This window comes from Aotus nancymaae, unplaced genomic scaffold, assembly GCF_030222135.1.
Source record: "Aotus nancymaae isolate 86718 unplaced genomic scaffold, 86718_ANA_hifiasm-v0.15.2.pri h1tg000003l, whole genome shotgun sequence".
In the NCBI taxonomy this organism is placed as follows: Eukaryota; Metazoa; Chordata; class Mammalia; order Primates; family Aotidae; genus Aotus; species Aotus nancymaae.
Window position 1 is genome coordinate 53,497,098 of NW_026988414.1, and position 6,000 is coordinate 53,503,097.

The 6,000-nt window shown below is 36.7% G+C and overlaps 1 pseudogene; it reads left to right on the top strand.

Annotated features, from left to right (window-relative positions):
- LOC105715600 (ribosome production factor 2 homolog) overlaps window positions 1-5,611 on the top strand; it is a 56,622-nt pseudogene extending 51,011 nt beyond the window's left edge.
- Window positions 5,612-6,000: the final 389 nt, after the last annotated feature.

The window sequence follows — 6,000 nt, forward strand, 5'->3', positions numbered from 1 at the left end:
TCATAGAACTGTACACTTAAAATGGGCTAATTTTATTATATATAAAAAATACATCAATAAAGCTGTAAAAAAAATGGGTATGAAATTATGCAGAAGTGCTGTGAAGAACAGTTTTTATTAATAGCTCTAAAGTAATGTGCACAATATTGGGAGTAAGTGAATAAGCTCTCTCTCACCATCATTTTGTTCCTTTTAACTTCATTATTAGAGGCAATGACTGAGAGGTCTTTTGAAATTAGCTTTTACTCTTTCTTTAAATACTCCCAATTGAATTGTATGGCTCCTTCACATAAAATACCAAATACAAGTTTTGCCCAGATGGACAAAAGATGTATTGTCTTCAAACCATTGGGTTGGCTCTCTTAACTTTTACTTTAGATATCCAAGCTTAAAAGCAACCAGATGAGGTTTTATGGAATTTTGTAAAAAGGGAAGAAAAAAGAAGACAATGATGAAGAAGAAATAATGAAAACAACTTTTGCTCATGGGAGGAAATTTTCTGTGCCAACTTTTAGTTCAGAATGATCTTTTATTGGCCAAATTCCAAATTCCTCAAAGTACAGGCTTCTAATGTAAGTGCTGACACAATTTCAAATGTAGTGCTGCAAACAGGACGATATAATGAATGCTGTATAAATTTACTTGCTGTATTTTATGATAGTCTCTTTCTTTTGCAACAATTTGCCTCATTTTAGTTTCTGTTGTTATTTTAGTATTATGCTAGAAAAAGTGGTTGAAAATCATTCATTTTCCGAACTCTGTTTTTGTGCACTTATTATATAATAAAAATTATCCTTGGTGCTGAAATTTTTCAGACTTGTTTCTCTCTACATTGGCATAATAAATCTTTTATTTTTTGTATCAAGTACAAACTTTCTTTTTATTTTGCCTATTTCTGTTGTATTATGAAATACCTCAGACAGTGCAGTTTTCTTCTTAAACCACTAGCTCTTTCCATGAGGATATAACCAATTTCTATAATTGAAAATAATCTAGGTGAAAAAATTGCTTATTTGGAGGAAAGCAATATTAGCTCCATTTACACATGTGTGCTTTTGTACTATTTCCTGCTTTTTAAGATTCTGACAATGCAACAATGCCACATTATTACCATATGTTAATCAAAGCTTAATGTGCGAGAAGAAAGAATACTAGATATTATGTACATTTTTACAAATGCATCAAATAAACCATGCTTAGAGATAGGGATAAAGATTCAAGCTTTCTTCCCATGACACACTTGAAATCACTAGACCAAACTGCATGAATGAGAACTCACAGTTACTGCTTTTGCAATACAAGTAGGAGATACATAAATCCTTTCATTCAAAGTTTCTCTTCCATGGTTTCATTCTGGACTCATCTTCCAAATGATCTAAACCTAAATGTTAAACAGGCCTTTTAAATTACAATTTGTATGTGTGCACACAGGACAGCAGCAGCACTTACAGATATTAGAGAAACATACCTGAGAATTTCCAGAATTTAATGCATATAAAAATCTCTAAGGAAATCTTTCTGCACAGTTGACAATGATTAAGATCTGGTATGATAAATGTAGATATTTGATACTCAACAGTGGAGGACTGATCACTCAGAATTAGGTAACAGGATATGGAGCCTTCACATTACATTTTGTCCACTGAAATCTAGGTTACATCCCAGGAACTGGATGAAGGTTACCATATAGTTGGCACTGTGAGTGGGATGAATCTGAATTTGACTTTTAGTGGGGGTCAACACATAAAATTACCATCCTAATGGTACCACACTTGCCATTCTTAGTGGTAGAATAAGAATGATGCCAAGGACTACATTTGTTGAAAGTATATTTTTAAATTTGCAAGATAAATATAACCAGGGGGGCTGCAGAGCCAAAATTACTAGAAATGCCTGCACTGTCACTGACCAATTTTCCACTTTTATGCTTATAAATAAAAGTCTTAATTTTTGTGAGAACATAAAAGGCTCAGAGACTGCTATATCCAACAACACAACTAAAAGTGTTCTGCGAGGGATGTCAATATGACTGTGAGGTAACCGGGTGTGGTGACTCACGCCTTTAATCCCGGCACTTTGAGAGGCCAAGGCGGGTGGATCACTTGAGGTCAAGAGTTTGAGACAAAACTGGCCAACATGGTGAGACCCCATTTCTACTAAAAATACAAAAAATTACCCAGGCATCGTGGTATGTGACTGTAGTCCCAGCTACTTGAGAGGCGGAGGCATAAAGAATTGCTTGAATCTGGGAGGTGGAGGTTGCAGTGAGCCAAGATCACACCACTGCACTCCAGCCTGGGTGACAGAATGAGACTCTGCAAGGTATAAAATAACCTGGACCTTTTTGTCCCTGAAATCATCCTCCTGCATACAAAAGAATGAGTGTCTATTTTCAGTATTTTAATGCCAATTACTTATAACATTTTATTCCTCTCTCCCACTGTTACTTTTTAATACAAAGAAATGATACACTTACCCATTAAAAATAATGCACTACTATGAATTCTCTCATTAGGCAGTACATAAGGAAAAACAAAAGTTGGTGCAGATTTTAATTGCTATGAGTTCAAAGAAAGAAATGATCTCTTTAGTAGTAAGGAAAGGCTTCATGGAGATGGAAATTGAGTGGAAAAATGGTTAAGAGAGAGCCAGGTATATTGAAGAGAGATGAGCCTCTAGGATGGACACGATGTCTAGAAAAACCATTTTCTATGAAGGGGTGTATAGGAATAGGTCAGCATCTAGGAAACAGGTGTGCCTTCTCTTAGTAATCCTAGAACTTGTCCTCCTGTTCCGGCACTCGTAACCACCGGTTACCCATGCATTCACCTACTTAAGAGTTGCAGGTAGTGATAGAGACAGACACTCTGGATCAAGTTGTAAAGCCCAAAATGAAAAGAGCCAAGATATTACTTGAGAAGAAAGAACTGAAACGCAATGAAAATATTTAAAATGCCATGCTAATTAAAGGGGAAAATGCAAATGCAACAGGGACACAAGTACTTAAAAGATGTGTATGCACTGAAAAAACCATACAGTGTACTGTATAAAAAGAAAAATGTTACAAGACCTTTTGAGGATCAGACATCATTGGAATTCTTTTCAACAAAGTCAGATTGTTCTTTATTCATATTTGGCTCCCATAATACGAAGCGGCTAAATAATCTAGTAATAGGTCATATGTATGACTACCATGTACTGGATATGATTGAATTAGGTATTGAGAATTTTGTCTCCTTAAAAGACATTAAGAACAGTAAATGACCTGAGGGAACAAAACCCATGCTAATATTTGTTGGTGATGACTTTGATGTAACAGAAGATTATAGAAGACTAAAAAGTCTTCTTATTGATTTCTTAGAGGCCCCACAGTATCCGTCTGGCTGTATTAGAGTATGTTCTGCATTTCACTACACTGAATGGGAAGATTTACTTTCAAAGCTATAAGTTGCTGTTGAAGAAATTTGGTTGCAGAACACTATGGATTGAATTGGAAGAGACGGGACCCTCACTGGATCCAGTTCTGAAGAGGACACACCTGGCATTGAATGACCTTTATTAATTATCTATGAAAATGCCAAAAGTTCTCAAGCCAAAGAAGATCTCCCATGATACTTTTGGTACAATTTATGGAAGGATTCATATGCAGAAGAAAAATCTAAGCAAACTACAAACTAGGAAAATAAAGGGGTTGAAGAAGCAACCTGCACAAAGGATAACAGAAGACTAGGAAAAAAGTCAAAAAGAATTTTTTAAAAAATTGATGGAACTTAACCAATCACTATTGTTTTATTGTGCTCTACTTAAGAGAATTATCAAGTGTCAATACATTCAGAATTTCTTATAAGATCTTATTATATATTTTTGTAAGATAATTTTACTCTATATATTTTTTTGTTTTTTTTTTTTTTATTGTACTTTAGGTTCTGGGGTACATGTGCAGATCATGCAGGATTGTTGCATAGGTACACACATGGCAATGTGGTTTGCGGCCTTCATCCCCCATCACCTATATCTGGTATTTCTCCCCTCGTTATCCCTCCTCACCCTCCCCAGCCCCCGCTGTCCCTCCCCTGGACCCCCTCAACTGACCACAGTGTGTGATGCTCCCCTCCCTGTGTCCACATGTTCTCATTGTTCAACACCCACTTATGAGTGAGAACATGCCGTGTTTGATTTTCTGTTCTTGTGTCAGTTTGCTGAGAATGATGGTTTCCAGATTCATCCATGTCCCTATGAAGGACACAGATTCATCGTTTTTTATGGCTGCATAGTATTCCATGGTGTATATGTGCCACATCTTTATCAAGTCTATCGTCGATGGACATTTAGGTTGGTTCCAGGTCTTTGCTATTGTAAACAGTGCCGCATATGTGTGCATATGTCTTTATAAAAGAACAATTTATAATTCTTTGGGTATATACCCAGTAATGGGATTGCTGGGCCAAATGGAATTTCTATTTCTAGTCCTTGAGGAATCGCCACACTGTCTTCCACAATGGTTGCAATGATTTGCACTCCCACCAACAGTGTAAAAGTGTTCCTATTTCTCCACATCCTCTCCAGCATCTGTTATCTCCTGGTTTTTTTAATGATTGCCATTCTAACTGGTGTGAGATGGTATCTCAATGTGGTTTTGATTTGCATTTCTCTAATGACCAGTGATGATGAGCAGTTTTTCAGATGTTTCTTGGCCTCATAGATGTCTTCTTTTGTAAAGTATCTGTTTATATCCCTTGCCCACTTTTGAATGGGGTTTTTTTTTTCTTGTAAGTCTGTTTTAGTTCTTTGTAGATTCTGGATATTAGCCCTTTGTCAGATGGGTAGATTGCAAAAATTTTTTTGTATTCTGTTCGTTGCTGGTTCATTCTAATGATTGTTTCCTTTGTTGTACAGAAGCTCTGGAGTTTAATAAGATCCCATTTGTCTATTTTGGCTTTTGTTGCCATTGCTTTTGATGTTTTAGCCATGAAGTCCTTGCCTATGCCTATGTCCTGAATGGTTTTGCCTAGGTTTTCTTCTAGGGTTTTTATAGTGTTAGGTCTTATGTTTAGATCTTCAATCCATCTGGAGTTAATTTTAGTGTAAGGTGTCAGGAAGGGGCCCAGTCTCTGCTTTCTGCATATGGCTAGCCAGTTTTCCCAACACCATTTATTAAACAGGGAATCCTTTCCCCATTGCTTGTTTTTCTCAGGTTTGTTGAAGATCAGAGGATTGTAGATATGTGGTGTTGCTTCTGAGGTTTCTGTTCTGTTCCATTAATCTATATCTCTGTTTCGGTACCAGTACCATGCTGTTTTGATTACTGCGGCCTTGTAGTATAGTTTGAAGTCAGGCAACATGATACCTCCAGCTTTGTTCTTTTTGCTTAGGATTATTTTGGCTAAGTGGGCTCTCTTTTGGTTCCATATGAAGCTTGAAGTGATTTTTTCCAGTTCTGTGAAGAAGGTCATTGGTAGCTTGATGGGGATAGCATTGAATCTATAAATTACTTTAAGCAGTATGGCCATTTTCACGATGTTGATTCTTCCCAACCATGAGCATGGAATGTTTTTCCATCTGTTTGTGTCCTCTCGTAGTTCATCGAGCAGTGGTTTATAGTTCTCCTTGAAGACATCCTTTACATACTTTGTTAGTTGTATGCCTAGGTATTTTATTCTCTTTATAGCAATTGTGAGTGGGAGTTCACTTTTGATTTGGCTCTGTGCTTGTCTGTTATTGGTGTATAGAAATGCTTGTGATTTCTGCACATTGATTTGTATCCTGAGACTTTGCTAAAGTTGCTTATCAGTTTCAGGACATTTTGGGCGGAGATGATGGGGTCTTCTAAATATACTATCATGTCATCTGCAAATAGAAACAATTTGACTTCCTCCTTTCCTAACTGAATACCCTTTATTTCTTTTTCTTGCCTGATTGCTCTAGCTAGAACTTCCAATACTATATATGGAATAGGAGTGGTGAGAGAGGGCGTCCTTGTCTTGTGCCAGATTTCAAAGG